Source organism: Carassius auratus, chromosome 25 (assembly GCF_003368295.1).
Source record: "Carassius auratus strain Wakin chromosome 25, ASM336829v1, whole genome shotgun sequence".
Taxonomy (NCBI): Eukaryota; Metazoa; Chordata; class Actinopteri; order Cypriniformes; family Cyprinidae; genus Carassius; species Carassius auratus.
In genome coordinates this window covers 7,912,303-7,938,275 of record NC_039267.1, presented here as the reverse complement: position 1 = coordinate 7,938,275, position 25,973 = coordinate 7,912,303, and the positions used below count along the sequence as shown (strand labels likewise).

General features: G+C 35.9%; 1 protein-coding gene across 2 annotated transcripts in view; it reads left to right on the top strand.

Annotated features, from left to right (window-relative positions):
- The window catches only part of LOC113043179 (plexin-B2-like), a 157,078-nt gene that overhangs the window by 15,042 nt on the left and 116,063 nt on the right, over positions 1 to 25,973 (top strand). For both annotated transcript variants that reach the window (XM_026202400.1, XM_026202399.1), the window contains exon 2: positions 17,582 to 17,621. The gene's annotated coding sequence lies outside the window, so the exon portion shown is untranslated. The remainder of the gene's footprint in view (positions 1 to 17,581; positions 17,622 to 25,973) is intronic.

Genomic DNA, 25,973 nt, shown 5'->3' with positions numbered 1-25,973 from the left:
CCAGACCCCTGCTGACAGCAACCATCTCATCTCTTTCCAGCACTGAGCGGGGAGTTGTTTCCTCCAGTGATGACCGTATGGAGTCACGGTCACAGGACAAGGGCACGGATACCCCCACTTCATATCAAACCACGACAATCTGCATCCACATGCGGTTTTATCAAAAAGCCAGGCATGTTTTTTATTTACGTCAAGTGCTCAGACTAAGCTCTCTGAATGTCTGCTGTGTCACTCGGCATCAAAAACAAGATCTGAATGCAACATGTTATCTTAGCGTTAGCCTCTTTCTGTGTCTCTCTCTCTCACTCTGAGGCCAATAAAAGAAAGGCTTGAGGCTAAACTGTAGACGGTCTACCCGATACTAACTCTTTCACGAACTACATACTCTTTTGAGAGCAAGGGGCGAGTCTTTGTACATCATCTGGCTGATGATTCCATTAGAGACTTCGCACTAAAGATGTTTGCTTTAGTTTACCCAGCAATTAGAAAAGAGAAGCTCTTGAATATTGGAAAGCTTTCTATATTTATTAGTGATGACAAGAATCACTGTGTATATATGTGTATATATAAACTTTAATATTAACAAGTCTCAGGCTGTTTGTGCTATAGATGGGAATAAAATGTTATATCATGCTTTTTTAAGGTTCTGTGCAACTTGTGAAATTATTATTTTCTTTTATTCTCAATTAGAAAATGTTAATAAAAAATCAGATTGTGGTATTTAAGGGTGTCCTTGTTGCATGTTGTTACACATGTACTTGTTACATGATAGTAACAATAAAGTATGCATAATTACATGCAAGTAACCCTAAACTAAACCCTAATCCTTACCATATAGTAAGTGCATGCAGTTAATTTAATATTACTCCGTATTTGATTGTACAGTTACACTGTAATAAGGACACCTATATTTACATGAACGCGCTGATAACGTATACATGTCTGTGCGAACAGGGTTCGCAGAGGTGTGCAAATACATGTTGACAGCAGGTAGGAAAGTCAATCAAAATGCTTGGAACGGACAAACATTTCTTGGTCCTATTCCTTCCATAGAATATATAAATATATTTAGACCACTTAGCTTAAGTTTGCTATCGGGATGTGAAGAGACTTTCAATTGACAAAATAAAAAATTCTGAAGACAATCACCTTATTGTACTTTTTAATGTATAAAGTCAGACTTATGGAAAACAATGTTATTTTTTTGTCTTGTTTTTTCCACAAATAGATATCTAAAGTTGGTGACATAGATGGTTTAAACTGAGATGCATAAATAAAAATACTTAGTTTAAATGACAAAAATCTGAAATAAAATGTTTTCGACACTTAATACTAAATAAAATTTTAAAAGATGTTAAGAAATGAGACCTGAGCAGCGCCCCAACTTGCATATTTTGACTACGTGCTGTATTTGATGAAAAGCTTTCTTTTCGACTTTTAATAATACAAAGTATGCAGATGTGCAGTATGAATACAGTCCAAACGTACTAGATTCACCATGCGTGATGACAGTATTGTCATGTGACATCTGCCGCTGTTTGTTCTACCGATACCACACTTGTGTAGTCATACTTTTCACCAGAAACATAGGCATATTTGATGATGAAGTTGGCTTTTGGTACATTAAAGTGGTTTTAGAGTGAATTCTTTGAGGTGGATATTCGCCCGTTGTTTGAGAAGACAGTATTTCCTTTACTCATCACGTCACCCCCGATAAGGACTCTTGGGAACGGAGACAATTTGTTACAAATTTAACAATTGCTTTTAAAGGACAAGCCATCGCCTCCAGTTGTCATGACCCATTTGGCACGATAATCAGCGCTTTAATTAACAAAGTCAGGTCGGAATATCAATTAGTGTTTTTTTTTTTTTTTTTGTCTGTCTGTGTGTGTGTGTGTGTGTGTGTCCTACTCCTTCCTGAAATAGTGATTTGTGTTGTGTTCCTAGCTGGTGAAAATCTGTAGCTGTGGGCCAATAAATCCGATTATTTCTCCTCGTATTAATGCTGCAAACACGCCTCTCTCGTTTACAACAATATTGCTTCTCTAATGAGAGGTGAGGGTGAAAGTCTGCCCGAGTCCTGGCTTGTTTTCGCTCTCGTTGCATTTGGAATGAAATTCTGCCGTGAGGACAATGGGATGAGAGGCAAACATCTCAGTGAAAACACCTCAACCTGGTCTGGCATTTCTGTCTCTCCTGTCATCCTCAGTACATGTTAGATCTGTTTCACACTGCACAGATGATGCTACTCAGGAAAACATCCGTCGCTTGTGTGTAGGCACACAGGAATCTGAACCTGGGAGAATTAGGACATCTTCCTTTTTAAAGATTTCTGCTCTCCTTATGTTTATTAAATATTTTGGATAATTTGATAATGGTTTTAGCAAGTTTGTGTACCCCCAGCTCAAGTTTAAGTCCATTTTCCAAGTTTTAATCCGATTGCACAGGGTTTCCTACATAAATTTGTGCAGGTAATTCAAGAAGGACGTCAATATCTGGGCTTGTGTGTCGTTAGTGGATTCTACTGCCTTTTTGTTTTTGTTTTTTTACAAAATGAGCTAACTTTTATGAAAATGTTTTAATTATAGTACAGTATGCTAACTGCAACAGTATTATATTTTTTATTTAGAAAGCTACTTATTGACAAAATCTATTTAAAAATGAATGCATTATGTTAGGCAAGTCAGTTCAATCAGTGGCTATCTTATTCGTACAATTAAATAAAAAATATAAAATAAAATAAAAGATTTCATTGGGGAAAAAATCTGAATAGGGATGTTTGTATGTTTTTGTATGCATTTGAATTTGTTTTTGAAAAAATTAATAAGAATAATTTAACAAGAAAGTTGATGATGAGAGAGTAATTAACTAATCATTCATATTCTTATTTTCTTTTTTTATATTCTAAAGTTATAATTAACCAGATTTAATTTTTTTATCAATTTTATTTTATTTATTTTTTGTCTTAAGTTTTCCTTTTCTTAACTATTTTGTCTTAAATCTGTTTTTAGACTGCTGCTGTTGTTGTTTTCATGAGATTTTAACAATAGATGTTTTGTTAACGATTGAGGTCCGTATATCTAAATATGTTGCAATAATATAAAGGTTGCGTTTTTTTTAATTATTATTATTATTAAAAGGACTATTTCACCCAAAAAAGAAAATTCTGTCATTAATTACTCACCCTCATATCATTCTAAACTCGTAAGACCTTCGTTCATCTTCCGAACACATATTAAGATATTTTTGATGAAATCTGAGAGCTCTCTGACCCTCCCATAGACCGCAATGTAATTAACACGATCAAGGTCCAGAAACGTAGCAAGGAGATCAGCAAAATAATCCATGTGACATCAGGAGTTCAACCGTAATTTTACAAAACTAAAACTTTCACGACGTGTCATATTAACAAGTAGCACAGCTGATACAGAATAGCATATGCTGTTTACGATCAGTGGATACTCTCCAAAATGGCATCAGGGTGATGCGGAGGACACGAATTGTCTGAAAAAATTAAAATCTAAATTAAAATTTGACGACACAATTTTCATGTTTGGGTGAACTAACCCTTAAACATAAAAATATGAACATACAACATAAATTGTGCACCTCATGCACAAATCAGGCAAAATAACAGTATTTTTCAAGCTGGCCAAGCTAATTTGCATTTGTGTTCTAAAGTAAACAAACACATGATTGGCTCTTTTAATTAGAAGGTGGGGTTTCCATTCCTACAGTCTGTAATAATGAGAAATGCAACTGGCTTTTGTTTGATGGCTAGTCTCAGATTTGATCCTGATTTGTTACTTTCCATTTCAGAGTGATTTCCGTTCTCCTTTCATGTTTTCATGCTTCTCTATCCTTTTCAAGTCTGTATTTGTGGTTTCACAACTTCCACAATTGCAGTGTTGAATGTGAGAGTATATCTGTGTGGATTGGAACATTTATCTCTTTTCCTTTTAAAAGAGAAAAAAATAATTGATCCTGTTTTATGTGGTTCGACTCCTCTAGGTGGATTTTTGGGCAGGTTTTAGGCTAACCTTAACCCCTCTCCCCCAAACCATGGGAAAGTGGAGAGGAATCTCTTGCGTTTGCATTATAAATGTTATTTCTGCAGAAAGCTGAGTCATTATTAGGCATCTGTGGATTGAATGTGTTCTGTAGTGGCATAATGATCAAATGCTGATTAATTTTGAGTATTAAGTAGTTGGACGCTGAAGTTAATTATGGCTGGCTGTTAGACGCAGCTGCAGAAATGACAAAACGGATGGTATAAAGGCCTTTGTGCTAAAATGAAGATCTCAGGAGGGAAGAATGCGTTTAAATATAAAGTCATTTAAAACCGGTGAAAGGCTGTGATATAAAGAGCACGGTTTAAGAGTGAAGTATAAGATGTTGCTAGCAGCAGCATCCAGTGGACCCATTAAAAAAAAATTACTTTAAAACTAGTCCAGCACAATCGTAGCATTCAAACAAATGAATTGCATTTCCGTTTGTGCATTGCAAAATATACTTTAAGTGCATTATGGGTTTCACAAATATTTATATTCAACTGGATTTTCAGGTAGTTCTTGTTTGTGATTCAACGGCACCTTTTACAAACACGTACCATGTTGAAATGTGTATTTAACGTTTACACTTGGAAAATGATTCCCTCAGAAATACATTGCTAAAACACTCCCTTTTGGCTGTTAGAACAACAATTAGGAGTTTTTAATATGACATTTGTAAGATTAAGAGTGCTATCCATATTTTTTTTAAGTTGCAGATCTAATGGTTTTTATACAAATATGACTTTTAGAAATAGATTCATGCTCTCCATGCTTTTTAACCAACATTTGATGTACACTACCTGTGGTTTTTTTTTTACCTTTTTTTTAAAATGGTTTTTGAAAGTATTTTTTACTTGCCAAATGTAATTGGTCAAAATACTTTCAAAACAGCAGTATTATGAAATAATATTAAAATTTTAAATAGCTGCTTTCTATTGTAATACATTAAAAAAATTTCAGGCATTCCTGTGATGCAAAGCTGAATTTCTCCAGTATTCAGTGTCACATGATTTTTCAGAAATCAAGAACTGTTTCTGATCATTATAAATGTAGGTGTTTGTTCTGAATTTGTTTTATTACTTGAATGAATCAATAATTGATCACCAAATCAGCATATTAGAAATTACTTTTTAAAATGTTATAAATAAAAAGTTTAAGTCTCATCATTTACAATATTAACGTTTTTACTGTATTTAAAAACGTGTAAGTGTAGCCTTGCAGAGAAAATGCAAAAAAAAAAAAAAGAAAATCCTAATCATAACAATTAATGCTCATTTTAGCAGATCTTTGTCTTTAATGACTTGAAAGATTTAATTTTGCGATGAAATTTAAAGGAGAATTGTGTTAATTTCTTTTCCAAATGTAAAAATAATGACTGTTTCCAAACAGTTTTCCAAAACATCTCCTATTGGTTGAACAAATGTCAGAGCAAAGATTTTGAAGGCGTCCCAGTGTCTACACGCCTCAAGAACAGCTTACTTGTAGTTGTTTCTATGCATTTAAATGGTATTTTAGTATTTTATCATTCCAAAAAGGCACACTTTGCCTTTAACTCATTCTGATGTCACTGCAAATCCCAAAGCAGCTCTGAGGCGAGCAGATCTTTACCTGTTTGTCTCCAGACGCAGAAGAACGTGTTCGCTGTACTGGGATTACATGCCATCAGTCATGGCAACATTTGGACAGGCTGCCAGCGACAGCGGCTGCCACCTGCCACCGAGTTAAAACTTCCAAATCCCTCTGAAGAAAAGCACGAGTACAATGTATTTAGCTTGTGCAGAAATCATTTGAGTCAGGACAAGAATCACTTTTCCAGACGCCTGGGCGCTGAACCATGTCGACAGGCCCTGACATTTCTATATGTTTTTATAATACCGTCAACAGGATTAAAGTGCTGTGATTTTTCTGCAGCGTTGCATGTAACACAGAGTCTGTGACATGAGCGCTTTCATCGAATTTAACGAAGCCCCGGTTTAGACAGCTTTGTTTATTATAACGGAAATAAAGGTTCCCTGTCGAATGTTAGAGCGACATTTAACAGATGTTTTTGGAATATTTGTGACTTGTTAATATGTATATCAGATATTTTTTATGCATGCATGGTGCTTAAAATAGAAGCGGATGCTTTCCAGATGTTGTGCTCTTTAATAATGAGGATTTTTTTTGGTCTTGTTTTCAGTTTGAGTGCTTTGAGTGTTGTTTTTATCTAAACAAAGGCAGTTGTCATTTTTAGGTTTTAAATGAGATTTTTACTGGAAAACAAAATACTGAAAATACTTCTCTGCCTTCTACTTCTAAAATACTTTTCTAATCTAAGTCTATAGTGTATATTTGTGTTTGGACTGTTTTGAACAATTATTAAAATGATCTGAAAATTTGGTTTATTTTATGAGTTGTTTTATTTATTTATATCCTTTTTTTTTACTTTTATATTATACATTTTCGTTATTCATTTTAAATTATTAACATCTATCTCAATATCTACCTGTCTGTCCATTATTACCTGTATTTTATTAATTTATATATTATCCTTAATATTTGTATACTTCCATTATACTATTTTTATATAGTAATTATATTTTAATTATATTTTTTTATTTCCCATTTTTCTTGCTTCTAGATCAGATTTATTATTTTTATATTTCCACAGTTTTATTAATTTCATATTTCCATTATTTGTTTCTTTTTTTATTTATACATTTTATTATTTATAAATGTATTATTATTTTTAATTTATTTAATTGTATTTATATATTTCTTTCTGAAACCTTTAAACTTAATACTTTTTAAATATTTAAAAAGTTCATGTTGTGGATCAAGCTGATAAGTCATAATAGATGAAGTCATGATAAGATGAAATTCCTTCCTGTGATTTTCTCTGTTTCTCAGTAACCAAGGGGCGGGACTTAGCAAATGTTCAGTTGATTAATAATAATGGTTTCTGACAGGATTCCCAAACATTCATCAATCGGGTGTGATGAAGTCTGCAGTTTGTCGTTGATTATAACTGAGTCCGTCTGGTTTGGTCTCGTTGCTCTCATTGTAGCCAATGTAACGGTGACCTCCACAAATGATTTCCCCAGCAGGACTGCCATCTCTAGAGGTGCTGTCCCATTACCTGAGGGTATCTATGAGACGATTAGTGGCATTAGTCTCGTGGCACGGCGGATCTCACACAGGCTCAGGGATATCAGAGTAGTTTCCTGCATGGCTTAATGAGGTGTGCGTTTCTGTGTGTGTGTGTGTGTGTGTGTGTGTGTGTGTTTGGACTCTTCATAATGCATTACATTTCTGACATTAAAAATGAATGCCGGCTCTTTATCTCTCTGGTAATATCATGCCGTGAGAGGATGTTGTGTAAACCAGACGCCCCACGACCTTTCCTCAACAACAACAAAAATACATACCAAAAAATTAGATGCTTGAGCTCAATGCCACATGATTTTCATTTTTAGGTCTCTGGTGTGTGTGTGTGTGTGTGTGTGTGTGTGTGGCTCAATCCCAGTCTGTGAACTATTCATACTTTATAGTATGCAAGATTAGGATTAATGCTCTCAAATCATGAGCAGATTGCATACTGAAAGCATTTTCAGGCTTAAATTTAATCGTAATATTTTTCATTCTCTTAATGATATTCATCTTAATATTGAGTGATTTTTTTTTTTACATGCAAGAAATAAAACCATAAAACGTAATGTAAAAGTCATGCATTTTTTTATCGTATTGTTTTTGTATTTTATTTTATTTATACCAGCATACAGTAATAAACATCAATATTTACCTAAAAATTTACCTGTAATTAAAATAAATAAAAATAGTTTACCTAATAATATATATATTATTATTATTTTTTATTAAATTGTATTTTTTTAATTGAATTGTTGGTTTATATTTACATTGGATTTGAATGACCAGCGAGTGCATAGTTTTCATACTTGGTAGATTGTGTGTGTTGAGCTGTAGTTAGTTTTTATTTGCTTGGAGTTTGATGGAATCTCCATGTTTAGTGATTTTCACATGATCTCATCCGTTTGTGATCTGCTCAATAAAAGATCCAACGTTTCAGCTCAGTGTTGCTGTTCTCCGCTGTCTCGAGCTTCTGCGGCGTCTCCGAGGTCTGGCTGAACACGCAGGTTAGTAATCAGGTCAAATCTTCGGCTGTGATTCGATGCAAACGGACAGCCGCCCGGTTCCTCCCCGTCCAGTCCTCTTCTGGGAGATGCTGGCTTGCCGTTATCTGACCGCCTTTATTAGTCAAACTCTTCCAGATCTCACCTGTCACCTGAGCTCCTCAGTGCTTGAACGGAAACAGGTCAGCTGATGCTAGAGAACGTGGTGTGTGTGTGTGTGCGTGCGTGAGTGCGTGCGTGAGTGGACAGAGTGTGTCATCTCTTTTTTTTTTTTTTTTTTTTTTTTTTTTTTTTTTTTTATACTGTTAGATCAGCTTTAAAGGTGTACTAGAAAGGTCTTTAAATGTTTAATCTATATATTAAACTAAAAAAGTTATATATTATTATATAAATTATATAAATATTTATTTATTTATTTATTTGTATTTTGTTTTCTTATTTTATAATTTTTTTGTTTTTTTTAATATATATATTTTTTTATATCTTGTAATACTTTTTAAGTTCTTTATATTTATTTGTGGTAGCAGTATAGTTCCCAACATCAAATTTATTATTTACTTTTATAATATGTATTTTATTTTTTATAATCAATTTATTGTTTCTCAAATTTTTATTTTGAATTTTTATACATTTTTCATATATTTTTTTTTAAAGTAGTAGTTGTAATTGTAAATTCCCAACATGAAATATATTGATTAATTTTATTATAAAGTAGATTTATTTACTTTTTAATATTTTAAATATTTATTATTTTATATTTCATATAATTTTTGGGCAAGTTGGTTAAAAAGAGAAATGACGTTAAACTAAATTCTGTAACTATGTATAAATATATATTTAAAAAAAAAATTATATATTTTTTTAACAATTATAAAACACATAAATATTCTAGTCATGTTTTTTTTCATGTAATGCCATCTATTTCTGTTGCTCCAGTTAAACAGGTCTATTGTAGAGTTTCAGTTTAAGTGGCCTTAAATGTTTCTGTTTCAGGTGGTTTCTTGTACATTGTGAAGGTGTCACATGTCAGCTTGTCTTCCTGTCTGCTTCACACTTACACCTGAATGCATTTTCAGGTTCACACAAACCCTTTTCTTCAATGTGATACTTTCTTCTGCATGATTTCCACCGTGCCATTGAGGTCTCCTTTTTTACAGCGTCCTTTGTCTGCGACTGTATGTTGGATCTCATCGTTTTCCATTTAACAAGTGTGTTGTGTGGTGAAGTTTGACCAGATTGAATTCCAAAATGGCCTTTTGACGAGAAAAAAAAATATTCTCAGCCATCATCACTTTAGGTCGGGCCATTGTCGCCTGAAAACCTGCATTCCTCGTTTATTTCTCGCTGGCTCACTGCGGCTATTGTGCGTTTTCTCATCTTTGGGTTTGTATCTGGCTGGAAATTGATAAGCCTGAATCCCTGACAGTCCAAAAGGCTTTGTGTGTACGTGTGCATGTGTGTGAGGAGGGGATACGAGCAGCGTTCTTGTTTATCTAGCTCGCCTTTTCCAGATGGCGCTCAGCAGAAAGAATCCACTTCTTGACATGCTCTCTTTCTCTCTCTCATTATCGTCCGGCTGTGGGCTCTCGCAGGAAACCTGGGCGAGTTTTTGGGGCCAGACTCCGTCACCGTGAGGGGCGGAAGGTGTTCCTCGCCAAGAGGCATAAAAGTACAGGATGTTTGGGTTTAAATGTGTCTGTAAAAACCCAGCCTCTTTCTTTTCACCCGAATGGCTTGCGATCCATTATGAGTAATGGATATTTACACTTTTAATACATCAGCCATGCTGCAATCCTTTTAAGACGATCACAAGTCAATAAATCAATAGCCTGATTCATTCAAAACAACCCAGAGTCATTTGTGCCATGAGTGTGCTTGCATTTGTTGCGCGTGTTGTTTTGAAACGGCAGCTTTCACGCCACAGGCCTTTGCAGATTCCTCCTAGCGGATGTTTATTTCAAACAAACACTAGCCTACAGCAAATCTGCTTCACCATTGGTGGTAATCATGGTCTATTTTTGAACAATGCTGAAGAGGAGACATGCTCCTGGAGATCTACCTTCCTGCAGAGTTCAGATCAGGCTAATCAAACACCTGAACTAGCTAATCAACGGCAGTGTCTCAACTGGCCTACTTGCACTAAAAATACATATACTTTCCAGTATGTTTTAGGACCGAACAACAGTAGAGAGACAGCATCACAGAACATTTTAGCTCATTGTTTCTGTTTGCGCTGCAACATTAGCATTAGCTAAATGACCTTATCGCATTTTGTTTCCGTTTGCATGTAGCTAGACGACCTTATCACATTATTTCCATTTGAAAGTGAATGTTAGCGTTCACTAAATGAACAAATTGCATATTGTTTCCTGTTGCACAAGAACATTATAACTACTGAAACAGCCTTATTAAAAATTATTTGTTTACATTTAAGCATTAGCTAAATCACATATTGTTTCTGTTTGCGTGTGAACGTTAGCTTTTAGCTAGATGAACTCATTGCATGGTTTCCATTTGTATTTCAATGATAACGTTACTAAAACAACCTTAATACAATTTGTTTGTTTATATTTAAGCATTAGCATGGCTTTATTACACATGTACATTTACATTAGCTAGATGACCTTATTGCACTGTTTCCGTTTGTATTGTAAACGCTTGCATTCACTAAATAATTGTATTACATAAGATGTGACCTAAATCACGTACTTGTGCACTATTCTGTGACGTTTTGTAGTATAAATAGTGTGAGTAGTGTGTTTCCTTTCCAAATTTCAAAAAGAGAAAGTGCACTTTAATATGATGCACTTAAATAACCGAAAGAGAGAGATATTAAGCATTAGAATTAGCTAAATGGCTTTATCGGTTATTGTTCCAGTTTGCATGTGAACATTAGCATTAGCTAGATGATGCGTTTCGATTCACATGTGAATGTTAGCATTTACTAAGTGAACTAATTTATTAAAAATTATATGTTTACTTTTAAGTGTTAGCATTGGCTAAATGGCTTTATCACATTGTTTCCATTAGTGTGAATATTAGCATTCAGTAAACGAAGATATCGCATGTTTCCATTTGCATGAGAACGTTAGCATTATTAAAACAACTTTATTACTAATTGTTTGTTTACTTTTAAGAATTAGCATTAGCTAAAGGGTTTTATCGTATATTGTATTGCATGTAAATGTTAGCATTACAAGAGTGATCCTATTGCAAATGTTCTTTTTTACTTTTAAGCGCTGGCATTAACTTGTTTCCATTTGTATGTGAATGTTAGCAATCGCATTAGCTAAATGACCTTGTTACACTGTTTCCAATGTAATACTTAAGATCTTGGCTAGTACATAAAAAAAAATGTTAAAGTGCAACCTTGCTTTAGTCTTAACATTTAGCTGATCCCATTCATTTAATTTTTGATTTAAAAAAAAAGGCTAGCATATTCTGCACTATACAGTATACTGCAGAAATAGAGTAGGATGCTGTTCTGAACTATTGTATACTATTTTAGGGCAAATATTATGTTAATTGGGCCACTGTGCTAGTTTCCCGCAGAGCTTGGTTGCACGTCTAATCAAACACCTGTCATAATCAAAGTCTTGTGGTTCAAATTGACAGAAAAGTGTTTATAGTGGGCTGGAACTTAACTTTTACAGAGGATTTGACAAAAAGGAATCCATTGAGAGAGTGGATTCACAGCGTTCTGTGACTTGGCATGGATGCGTTTCTCAGCAGAACGGTTGTGTGTTTCTCCTCCAGAGTGTTATTCCTCGGTCACAGGGCATTGAACTGCCTCCAGAGTTCTCTGTTTGTGCTCGTCTCCATCTCATCCGTTGTGTATTTACTGTCTGTCTAACTAGCCATCATCAGGTCATCAGGTTGTCGCCTGCAGTTTGACTGTTGGCTGATCGAACAGGTGTTAGTCTTGTGGATTTTTCTGTGTCCTGTATTGATAGACATTTGATGGATCCGTCAGATAAGGAACGGCATGTCACAGGCCACCGATCCGACGCTTATCTTCACGTTCCACCGCTAGAGCACTACTAATGAGTGATAGAAACCCTCAAAACCATTATTGAGCTCTCTGGCTGCCGATATGTTGACTCTGCTGGGAGTTTTTTTTTTTGCCTCAGGAGATCGTGTTTGTGTAGTTACACTGACTGAGAGGCTGTTATATCTTTCTCTAAGCAAGTTGGTGACTGTTTTAGTATTTCCCCAGGGCAGCGTTTCTGGGATTGGGAACCGTTGCCCCAGAGAGATTTAAACTTTATTTACTTTAAATTCATACTGCTTTTAACAAATAAAGACAAACCCAAAAGAAGTATTATTAAAATAAAATGAATAATTATGCATTATATATAATATGAAATAATATAGAATACCCAAGTCGTGTCACTCGTATAGTTTTAATGGGGAAAAATGCAACCGTCAGTATGAAACAAAGCCCTGTGTTCGTGACAAAAGAGCCAATCGCTAATCGATAAAGTCATCGTGTAGAAACAGTAAGAGCTCAGTGTTTTTAAATGAAATAATTAAGTTAATAATACAATAAATTCATAAACCCATACATACATTATATTATTAATACACAACATCCCCACAAGTGTGTAAGTTGATGAATTAATGTATTTATGAATGGCTTTAATATTATAAACTTATAGTTAGTATATTTTAACTAGACTATACTTTTTACTATAAAATATTAAAGTAAAATAGTATAATATTTCTGTATTAAACTATTTAGACTGGCATACATCATCATACTATTCATAATGCAAAGTTTGCATGATTTCTGAATGCAAAAAAAGTGCCAAAATGTTTAGTATACCACAAAGCCCACTGCGTCGAATATAAATAATTTCATACATTTATACTAGTACATGTATTATTATAAAACATTATTATATACATATACAATTTTATAATACATGTATAAATAATAATCATAATGTGCATATATTTTATTATATTATGTATTTATGCGTGTACGTTTATAAATCCATGAATTTATGAATGGATTTATGTTCTGTATTCAAAAATGTGCAGTATACCACTGCATTAAATATGAAGTCATGTGACTATAAAATAGTACACTACTGTTACTACATGTCTACGGTTTCACTTAATTTTAAAAGCGTGCTATGTACAGTGTGCAAAACACAATATTCAGTAAGTAGTATGATATTTTTCTATTCTGTTCAAAACAGTGCCTTGGAGTTGGCTTGTGGCTAATAAGCTAAAAGGCTATTCCTTTCCTATAGCGACCATATTGAGCATTTCTCTCATTAATTTTTCATTGAATGGTCTGATTCCTCCTCATACCCTCTCCAGCTGTGAAGAACATTTTGATTTTGGTTGGTTCGTGTCACCAAAGTGTTAGCAGGTGTCCCTCCTGAATTATCCTTCATGGACCATTGAAGTGTCTGTCAAACAAACACGAGTCCACGCTTTCACGCTAAGCCCGCAATGATTTCTGTTGAAAGCAGCATTTACTGACAGGCCGATAGAAGTTTTCATCGAACAAAAGCTCATGACATCTACAGCTTGAAAGGATCTTGATGGAGGAATGAGATCTATGAATGTAACGAATCAAAACGGCAGGTTAATATTCAGGTGGGTTGAGCGTAGGTCGATAAGCTACAGGAAACTGTTGCTGCAGGGCGAGAGTTTTCCCTGCTGAAGTATCATGCATTTACATGAAACTTCAGTGTTGTATTATAGTGTCTAGGTGGAAAAGTCACTTGGCAAAAGGCTTTCATATCCCTTCAAAAGCTGGATCTCTCGGATGCCCTTTGCTACCCTCTCGCAAGTTCTCAGTCAGAAATCCTCTCAGATTCACTCCGAGGGCAGCGGCTCTCAGCTACATAATACTCAAAGAATTTCATTCAGGATCGAGAGGAGAAACTGTTTTCACTTAAGCAAGCAATGTCTCTCCGGCTCATGTTCTCGGCTCATTTCAGGCACGCTCACTTTCCTTTATAAATATTCACAGGCTTGCATCCACAGACCCCAAACTGTGAATCCGCGAATTCACTCAACACTCCATTGAGTTGTTAGGTTTGATCCCTCTTTGCTCGCCTTTCTCGCCCGTGCTCTCACCTAATTTCTCTCTCACTTGATTTTCTTTGGTGTGGAGTCTCCTGTGGATTTCCACTCTATCCGGATGTTTGCCTGCAGACTGCATCAAGTTCTTTCCCCCTTTGTATAATTCTCCTAATCAAATCATTAAACACTCCTCTTTATCTTCCTCACATCATTTCTTACAACTGTGTGAGAAATGCAATTTTTGCATTGTAATCTCAACCTCATTTTCTTAATCAGTGTTTGTGTCATTTTCCGGGAAAAATATCTAATCATCCTTGGAAGATAAATTGACTTGTTAAAACTTGTTTTTGGAGAGTTTATATTGAATTAATTCAGTTATTTAGTTTTTCTCATCCAATTTGAATAAACAAATATAATAAATATGTAGTGAGGTGTATGCTAAATACAAGAAAAAAATGTAATAGGATAATATATTAAATAATTCAATGTGTTCTCTGAAGACAAGAAATACTAATTAGGATTTGTATTTATTTATTTATTTTTTGTTCCAGTAAAAACAATACGTGTTGAAAAATTTGTGTCTGCAAGATTATGTTCACCAAAGCTGCATTTATTTGATCAAAAATAGTTAAAATGAATATTATGCAAAATATTGTATTTTAACTATTTACTGTTTCCTATTTAAATATATTTGTAATGTAATCTATTCCTGAGATGCAAAGCTGAATTTTCAGCATCATTACTCCAGTCTTCAGTGTCACGTGATCCTTCAGAAATCATTCTAAAATGCTGATTTGCTGCTGAAGACACATTTCATATTTTATATATCAGTTTTGTGAAAACGTAGATATCTGTATTTTTCAAGATTCTTTGATAAATAGAATGTTTAAAAGAACAGCATTAATTTGAAATATCAATCTCTTGTAACATTATGTAGTTACTGTCACTTTTGACCAATTTAATGCATCTTTACTGAATAAAAATATTGATTTCTTTCACTTAAAAAAAAACTTTTGAACTGTAGTGAGTATTGTGATGCATATTGTTAACTTTGTATATGTTTGTATGCTAAAATTGTTCATACTGTCCACCCCTGTTTGAGATCTACTTCAAACAGCTTGACGCTTGTGGATAAAGGACCGTTTGTTTAGCATTTGCATTGGCCCAATACCGAGCCCTGAGGGACACCGTAATGGCTGCATGTACCGCAGATTTCTTTCTGTTGCACAGCTGGAGCTAATGGGGCAGTGTTTGGGTGAATGTTCGAATCTCACATTACTCACAATCTGCCTCTCTAATGGCTCTTCAACGTTTTAAATCGTTTTTAGTGCTAAAACAAGCTCTTTGTGGCTCCTCTATTAAGGCATCAGTGGACGTGTAATGATTGTATGCATTTTTTTAATGGAAACATTGATATCTGAAACCATGTCTACACTGAGTGAGACAAAGGGTCAGTTCACTAAGAAGTTTAGTTCAAGAAGTTTAATCTAGTGTAACCAGATGCTGGTTAAACCACTTCGTCATGAATATTTAAATTAAGGTGTGAACAGAAATGGCCTGGAAAAGGTGAATTGCATCTTTCAAGTTGCATATTTAGGGCCCTATGAAATCAGTTTTATTTTTCCACAAATTCCATTCAGTTTTTTTCTAAATTATTATTATTTTTTTGACACTTTTAATTGTTCAATTAAATTGTTTTAATCAAAAAGCATGTCTGATTAAAGTAATGAAACGTACACAATTCATAAAATCAGGAAACAGAAAAAAAAGTTTACTTTTTTTTCAAATTGAGTGTTATTTTCACCAAATTCGGTGTTCCACAAACTTTCTAGATTTGATCGTAAGGGCTTTACTAAATTGTTATAATCCAAACCATCTTTAATTAACCAATTTCAAAAAAATTATTATTACTATTAATATTTTTTACAGAAATGCTGTTTTGTTTATTTACATGCACAAAAAAAGTTTTATATTTTTCACATGTATTTTTTATTAATAATGTTATTATTATTAATAATACTATCAAAACAAAGTAATATATTTCTGTCACTGTTTTTTCAATTTAAACTAGACATTTATTTTGACGGGTTGCTGTGAAGACCTTTAAGTTTGTGTATGATATGACAAAATGCTCATGAAGTGACTCAGAGCAGTTCTAGGGATTGTTTATGTGTACTTGTGTACTCTCATATTACGGCGGCAGAGGCTGAAAACACCGCAAGCATCACGTGCGCTTCAGTATGTGTGTAGTAAATGAAAATGTGTGTATGCGTCATTTATTCACACACAGACACAGGACATGCAGGATTCATATTTAAACAGTATTTTTCCAGCTAAATATTCACAGACACGAGTCCATATCGCATTCTGATTTGTGTACTACTGGCCTACATCTTGATTTATCGGTCTACAATTTGGTAAACTCCATGTTATACCGTAAATTCAATTTTTATGACAGATTCCATCTGTATTTTCTGCATCTCGTAAATCATAGGGCGCTACATTTTGCACTTTTTATGGTGTGTTTGTATCATTAACTGAATTTGCGCAACTCCTTTTATTGAAAAAGGGGCAAAAACAGTGCAGATATTGGGTTTATATTATTAGCAGGTGCAATTAATTCTTAGTGAATCCCTCTCCTAAATATTTACAGAGTCATATTCTTCTTGCTCTATTTTTTTTAATTTTTGTGAGATGTGTTGACGCTCTGGGAATGACTTGCAAACAGATGTGGTCCAGCAATGCTCCTTGTTGATGGCCTCCCGCTGGTTTTGGCTTGGATACCAGTGTGGGAATCATCACATCCAACACCTGTTCCTCTGCTAAGCACCTTCTTGTCTTCTTGAATGATTTACTCTCTCAGGGAAATTTCTGTGAGGCTTTATCAGTTTTCTTCCTCGTCTCTTTCCCTCTCTCTCAATCTTTCCTCCTCTGCTCAAGCTCATTAAATGTTTCCAAGAGAATAGGAAATCAATGGCGCATATGGTGTGAGAACTTTTTTTTTCTTGATTTGTTTTACCCTGTATTTATCGGTTTTCGCGTGTCTCTCTCTTGCCTTCCGTTTACTTCAGTTTGGCAAGATATTGTCAGAAATTCATTTTCAGGTGAACCATCCAATTTTTGGAAGAAAGTTAATGCTTAAAATGAGTTTGCCATTGGTGTAAGACGGACTAAACTAATGAGTTATGAGTGTAACTTGAATTAAATCTTAATATCCTATGCAATTGTGCTTCTCAAGTAAATCTATCGTGATTTTACTCCAGTCTTCAGTGTCACATGATCCTTCAGAAATCAAAATACCGTGAAATTTGTACCAAGATGCAAGACCAATATTAAGATTTTTCTTTTCTTTTCTAGGTTTTCCCACTCATCTTCTTCTGGGGCAGCAGACTGTAAGGTAGGAATAAGGTTGTTTTCAGTTCAGATGTGCTCTTCATCTTGTTGGCAGATGAGCCACGGCTTGGCGGCTCATCTGGTGTTTCTAGGTGAAATGGCTATGCAGCACATGACCTTTATTCATCCTGACACACATCAGGCATCTGGACTGCAGCAGGAAGAGCTGCTGGATGGAAAACGAGAATGTGTCTGATCGCTTCAAATGCTTATCGTCCCCCCTCCCCTCGTTTAATCATCCTTACTGGCTCTCTCCGTGCTGAGCTGTGGGTTTGATTAGTCAGCCTAGTGGAGGATGACAGCATGCTAAACTGCCTTTCTAAAGTGACTGAAATCAGGCTTCTCGCTTGAGATTCTTCATGACTTTGTTCTTACTGTGCATGATTTATCAGGTTACTCGAACAAAAACAAATAAGAAATGACCATATCAGCCTGTGAAACTACTTGAACAGAATGTGCACATGTAAGGAAAATAATCTTAACCAATAATGTCAAAACCTTGAGTTCCAGGAGCCAATCAAATCTTGTGTGGGCAGGGCTTAGTTTAGTTCCAATATTTCTTACAGAATTTTATGATTTGCTCAGTAATATGCCATGCATGCAACGTTAAATATCTTCCAAATGGTGTTCAAACACATTTACTGTTTGAATTTCCAATTTAAGTATAAAAAAATTGTTGGGTGGGACCCATAGACTGTATAAAAACATGGACGTAGTGTCCATGACGTCACCCGTAGACTTCTGAAGTGTGTTTTTGAAGCCTGAAGTGTGCAGAGCGGGCGACTCTCCTGGACAATCAAAATTGGGCAAAAAGGCGGGTACTACTTGCTGAAGCCACGCCCACCTAGCACGATGGCAGTGTGAGCAGCGGCAATCCACTCAAGTGGCCACGCCCTTAATTATGCAGAACTTTAAGTCTAAATATAACTTAAATGGATGAGTTCTAAAAAAAAATTCACACCCTCAGTTGTCATAAAGGGCAAAATTTAAAAAACGGTGGGACTGTATTTATATAATGGAAATTTATTTGGGTTACGAAAAGTGGCTCATAATACAAAAATTAATCCAAAAGTTTAGGTCTGATGAGATTTATAAAAATATTTTTGAAGAAAGTCTCTTATGGTCACTAAGGCTGCGTTTATATGATAAAAAAATACAGTAAAAATGGAAATATTGTGAAATATAATTACAATTTAATGATTATTATCAGTCTTGAAAACATATTTTTGAGGAAACCATGGGTTTGTCAAGATTTTTTTGATAAATGGAAATTTTAAATGAACCGCATTTATTGTAAAAATGATAAATGACTTTGTCACTTTTGATTAATTACATTTGAATAAAAGTTTAAATAAAAAGACAACAACAAATCTTATTGATCCTAAACTTTGGAATGGTAGTGTATCTCCATATACTAGTTAACTTTTTAATGAAAGTCGTTGCAGAGGCGGAGCAAGTTGTTAGACTGTAATGAAAGGTTATTAAGACGACTAGCTTCTTCTGAATAATGTGCACCAATGAATCGTTCACATTAAGACCAGGAATGTGTATTAAGAAAGCAAACCGAGAGCATTTTGACATGTTTCTTTTGTAACTTTAATCCTTCTTTGTCTCGGCAAACCTGAGCGTACACACACACACACACACACACGCACAGCCTCAGCACTTTCCAGCGTTCTGGCCGTATTTCAGGCTTCTGCTTCGCTATCAGCAGCGGAGCAGCTTCACTCTCGCCGTTCGGCCAAGCCTGGGAAACAATACGTGCTGTTATTTATTTATTATTTTCAGAAAGAGGTCGTTTGTTGTGTCGGGGGGGGGAGCGAGCGAGCATGTGTGTGTGTGTGTGTGTGTGTCAAGCTGTCGGGCAGGTCCAGGCACAGCCCATTGTGAGGAATAATGGATGCTATGGCCGCTATCGCAGGAGTTATCTCCCTCACACACACATACAGGGCTTGAGGAGCTGGTGATAAATGAGTTTGAGACTCGCTGTCTGCGATCAATAAACCACTAGCAGCAGATGAGTGAGACCGAGCTCCCGCTCTCCGTTTCTTTACTTCTCTCCATCTGCTCCGCTTTGGCTCCTTCAGTCGCTCTGGTCTCGTCTCATCTCTCATTCTCTTCCCATCTGGTCACTCATGATCTGCTTCTCGTATCATATCTCACTTGTCTCTTACGATGCTATCTTTTTTCGTCTTCTTAACTTGGCTTGTTGTCCAATCTCGTCTCATTATCTTCACAACATTTATCATCTCACTTCTGCTCTTCTGGTCTCTTATCATGCTCTTATCTTTTATGTCGCATCTCAATCTTTTTTAAATATGTCTTCTCTCATTTTTTCAATCTTGGCAATCATCTATTTCTCCTCAGCCCTCCTCGTCTCTTTTCACCTCTAATAGTGATGATCACATTAACATCTTTTATTCTCATAAGGCCTTTTGTTTTCTTTTCTTTTCTTAAAGATCTCTCTCTGTAAGTTTTTTTTTGTCTCATGTTCCTCTCATCTCTTTGTCTTTTTGTTTTCTCTCTCACATCACCTTTTTTTTCATTATTCTTCTCATATTTCTCGTCTCAATTTTCACTTGTCCTAACTCATTTTCCCATTTTCACATCTCATCTCGTCTCTGCTTTTCTCACATATCTTGTCTGTTTTTTCTTGTCTTTACGTCTCATCTCTTGTTGTCTTGTTGCTTTTTTTGTATTCTCATACTACTTTTCCAGTTTCTCATATTTTGTCTTTTCTGGTGTTCATGTTTTCTCATCCCTTCTGTTTTCATCTCATCTTGTATTTTTCTATCGCCTCAGCTCATTGTTTTCTCATTTTCACATCTTTTCTCGTTTTCATGTCTCATCTCTTACCTTCTCATCTTGTTGCTTTTCTGCTCGTTTTGTCACAGCTCTTCTTTTTGAAGTTTTCATGTCTCATCTTTTCTCATATCTTCTCTTTTCTCTTTGTTTTGTCACATCTTTTCTTCGTAGGTCTCTTTTCTTTTGTATTTATCTCATCATTTCGTGGTCTTGTTGCTTCATGATTTCATCTAGACTCTCACGGTGTCTTTTTTCACATCTTATCTCAGTTTTCTTTTTCAAATCTCATTATTTTCCTTGTTTTCACTTCCTTTTCTCATCTCATTTCTTCTCATGTTGTCTTTCTCATTCTCATCTCATCTCAGTTTCTCATGTCTCTCTCATCTTGTTGCTTTCCTCTTGTCTCTGCCTGTATTGTCCCTACTCTTGTTTTCTGTTCTCATCTCTTCATGTCTTTTCCAGTCTCATCTTTTCTGGCCCCTCTTCTCCTCTCTAATCGTCTCTCTTCACATGAATCTCACCCGTGGTCATGTAGGTCTTGTTTGAGGGGCGCAGGTGATTGCTGGTCAGGCACACACACACACACACAAACACACACACACACTCACACATTGTTCAATTACTAACACTCGAATGCACACAGAACGTCTCAGATGCTGCGTGTGTGTGTGTGAGAGTGTTTCCAGCTGTAGGAATTGATCGTGGAATGAAAGTGTAATGGGAGATGAGCTCTCATCTCAACCCTCACTGGAACAGAACAGAGATTTGGTTACTAACACCAGCCATATGACGCACAGACACACACACACACACACGCACGCACGCACAGCATCATGTGTGATCACAAATCTCCAGACAGCGTCACACACTCTCAGAAATCTTCAAAAGAAAATTGTGAATGCTAATCAGATGTTTTTGTCTATTTCTGGCATGCGAATACTCTAATGCTCGGACTAATTAAGTCTTCCATAATAAACCTCCTCTATTCTCTCTCTCTCTCTCTCTCTCTCTGTCTCTCACACACACTCAGTCCAGCGCTGACGCTCCTGCCAAAGAACGTGTTGCACTCTCATTCTCTTCTGTTCTCACTCTGCACTCTCTTTTCATGTTCTCATCTCTTCTCTTCTCATTCTGTTATCCTGGTCTCTCATTCACTTACCGCTCATTTTCTCATTGGATCTTCTTTTCTTGTCATCTCGTCTCATCTCTTAATTTCTCATCTCATTTCAGGTCTAGTCCTGACTTCTCTTGTCTCACTTGTCTTTTTTTTTTAGTCTTGACTGAGTTCTCAGTTTTCCTGCCTTGCTTGTCTCTTCTCTTCTCACCTCGTCTCTTCTCAGTCATTTTTCTCATCTTCTCATCTCTCCTTTTTCTCATCTCTTCTCATTAGTCATCTTCTCATCTCTCCTTTTTCTCATCTCTTCTCATCAGTCATCTTCTCGTCTCTCATTTTTCTCATCTCTTCTCGCCTCTTGTTTTCTTGCATTCTTGTTTCTTCATCTACTACTGTCACGTCTGTCTCTGGTCTCTTGTTTTCTCATCCTATCTTTTCTCCTTCTCCTCTCTCCTTCTGTGTATTGCTTGTATGGCTGTGGTTCACTGCACCTGTTGCTGTCAGTGTAGTGTGTGTGTGTGTGTGTGTGTGTGTGTGTGTGTGAGCTGCTCACCTCTGCCAGAACATCAGACCTCAAGTGAAGAGTGTGTGTGTGTGTGTGTGAGGGGTCTCGTCTGCCCCTGGCTGTCACACACAACGACCCTCTGCTCTAATGAAGCCGGGGTCATAACTGTGTGTGTGTGTGTTTGTGATCGTGTGTGTGAGGTTAGAGAGCAGCTAATTGGTGGAGCTGCCAGCACTGGAGAAGAGAGAAACACACACAGACACAAGCTATTAAACAGTAAACACACTCCGTCACCCCAGAATTGGACCCTTTCATAATATTCACTAGAAACCGGTGATTCAGAAGAAGCCAACCAGAGTCAAACTCCTGATGGTTTGATTTGACATGGTTTATGTACTTTATTTACACTGCTTTCATACTAGAGACTTTGACGCAGACCTGAGTCCATTTGTCAAAGTTCGGTTCATCTTGTTCTGCTTGAAAAGATTGATATGAATGCAATCAATCTTGAAAGTCATCATTTATTAATAAAATATGTATCCATGCTCGGCTCTTTTGCAACACATCCGCCAAAAGTGGTATTGTTTCTCTCTCGATGTGTAAAGTTTGAGTGCTATATCCGACTCATGAATAAAATGGTGCAAATGGCATCTTCTCAACCTCTAGACCATTATGTAGTTTGTGACGCGAAAAGCTGCCGGTGTTTGGTTTTGCTCTCGTTGATGATGCACGTCTCCAAAGACAATGAGTGCGCTTAAGGGAAAATAGTTTGTGAGATTTGTGGGTTTGAATCTTTGAATGATTCAAAAGCTTTGTGTGAGGCAGTTAACTGAGTAAACCTGATATATTTGAGTGCTAATGTGTCTATTCTGCTGTCCGTGTATTTGTATATTCTGCTGTATTGTATATTCTGTTACATCTGCTGATGGCTTCACAACCAATGAAAATGCAGACATTGATTTGTCGCCTCGTACAGTCAGAGTAGGAAGATCTAACAGCCGTCAGTGAGAGGGGCTTTAATCAGTACGTATTAAAGGATTGAATGCGCTACACGATTTTTTCCCCCCTAATTTACAGTCTGGACAAATTAACTCTAACTAAATGATTCCATTTGACAGACTTCATAGAAAATCAGTTAGTGCATGATGCCTAGTTTTTACTGCGTAACTAATTATTAAAGTGGCAAGTGCATGATGCCAAGCGTTTCAAAAGTTGTGTAGTGTATTCCAGCCTTTAGGAGCAGTCACATTTCAGAAATTTCTGAATTCTGTTATCAGATGCTTTTAAAACCAAGCAGCTTGGTTTTTGCGGAATCCATTGTGCAATCTGCATGGAAAATGTCATTTTTTATTTTAAATGCATGTTTTTTTTTAAAAGCTTAACTGCTTTGACATTAGCTACTATCCCTTTAAATCCAAACGGCCTGTTGACTTTCAGTCGTTGAACTTTTGTCAAGAGATCCCTCTCATCTCAAAGCTCTCGATGCCATAAACTCATTGAAACGGTCCGCTTTCGACTTTCATTTCCACAGTGGTTTCCTTGTGGTGATATTTTCCAGCCGGTTTGTGTTTGATCGTCAGCTGATATTGTTACGTGAGTCAGCAAAATTGCAGCAGACCTTCAACAAAGTGCCGCTTGTTCTCCTAAACATTTCCCTTCCAGCTCTGCTCCTCCACATGCGCCTTCTTTTCCACGCGCTTATCAAAGAGACCGAGCGCGGAAGAATGAAAGAGAGGGTTATAAAAATGAGAAGTGATAGTAGGTTTCAGCCTTTTGTAATGAATATTCCTTAGAGGTATTGAAATGCTAATTTTACCGCTCATAGTTGGCAAACTCGCCAAATCGTGAGGAAAATACAGGCTGCTTAAACCAACCCCAACTTGAAGAATCTCTCCTTCTTTGGCTTCATTTATGTGTTTTACTGTTTTGATGTTTAACGCTCTCTCTTAGTTGAATCTTGTTTTCCACCTCGCTTTTCCATTTGTCTTCCAGATGCATATATTCAGGGCTGTTTGGGATTTGGCAATGTTGGGAAGCTAGTTTGAAACTGGAGCCTGCCCAGCTACAAGCTAGTTAAAGGAATATGTATTTGTGTCGTTAAAACCCCATATGACTTTCTTTCTTTTTATTTTCAGTGAAACATAAAAAGAAAACTTTGAAGATTACTTTTCAAACATCTTTAATGAATGGGGATTGAAGCATTCAAACTTTGAAAAGGAAGTAAAAACACCATAAAATGGCTCATTTGACTCATCTGCTATATTTGAAGTCTTCTATATAAATATGATGGCTTAATTTCCGAACTATTTTTCATTCATCTTAAATTGTAGTGAGCTGTTCCAGTGAGCAGCTGCTGCAACTGAATCATTGTCAAAAACGTGATGTGAATTATTCCAAATTGTGAGTGAATGATATCCAATTTCCATTATTACAGTTGAACAAATCAGTGAATGGTTTTATGAATGAAATCTAGTGAAACATCTAATCAAACCGGTTTTTTTAAAATGGATCATAATTGTGTCAGAAACGGTTACCTCGGAATAAGAGAGAAACAGACTAATATTAGCGTAGATGCCATTCTTCTAATGATGTAGCAAATGCATTGGGTGTAATGGGAAGTGTTCCCGGTTCCGGTTTACCTAATTAATGCAGCCTAAAAATCCTTTAACGGATTTGGATATTAAAAGCATATTAGTATGTTATGTGTAAGCCAGGTTAAAGAGATGGGACTTTAATTTAGTCAACCGCCCAAATGAACAGATTCAGTAAATATACGGTTTGAATATATAGGCCTATTACATCAAAAGAATGGTGTGCTGTTTTTTTTTTTGTGCTACTCATTAAAAAAGGGGACCTGTTTTTTAATGCAATATTTATTGTGAAAAGATCTAAGCGACTGAAGAATGCAGCTTGATAAGTTTTGTTGCTAATTTTAGCTGGTTTCTTCCCGTCACTGTGCTTGAGTGATTTCCACAGGCTTGTTGGAGCGCTGCCAGTGTAAAGTCTCTTCTGGCTGCATTTCTCCAACACCGGGAGAGTGAGAGAGACACAAATCGAGAGGGGTCAGAGAAATGAGGTGCACTGTAATTAGCCCAGTCGCTCTCTCCATCCCTCTCTTTCTCAGTGTTTATCTCTCTCTCTCTCTCTCTCCTTGTTAAGGCATTTCTTGCTGCTATTGTTTGGCTGTCACATCCTGAGGGAAGCAGCACGGATGGGGGGGGGGGGGGGGGGGGTGGAGAAACGGTGACCTGTTTCATTCAGAGCACATCTTTCACTCAATCTCTTAGTTTTATATTCTTTTATTTTTCCCTGCGGCCTAGAAAAATCACTATTCGATTGGATGCCGGCCCCAAAAAACATTGGGTATGAATCTCAGAGACCTGTGTGTGCGGCCCACCTTGTAACCAATGGTAGTGTGGATTAGAAATAGAAAAGGTGCCCAGTATTTTCTCTTTTTACCATCTCGGCTCTTTTTTATTCTAAAAATGTCAACAAATCAAATCAAAATTGATCCTGTTTACTGTCTTAATGCATTTTCCAACTCTTAAGTTCTGCCCTTTTTTTTTTTATAGTATATTCTGTAAAATGTTACATATGACAGTCATGTTGAGTTTTATGAACTTTGATTGGAAAAGGATTTGCAACCAGCAATGAGAGCAGGCCACTTTAACATCAGATACTATTCGTGATTAACAAAGTCATAATTTGTCATTTTTGTCCTAACTAGTTAAGTATTCAGTATTTTTTATATACCATCATAGAATTTTTGCAATAATTTAATTGACTTTAATACTTTCAGTTTTCACTTTAAATTTGGTTTAAGGTTTGGAAACTTTATGTACTTTTAATTAATAAAAAAAATCTGTATAGCTTGAAATTTTTACTATAATTTTAATATTTTTCAATCTTCAACAATCATGTAACTGAAATAA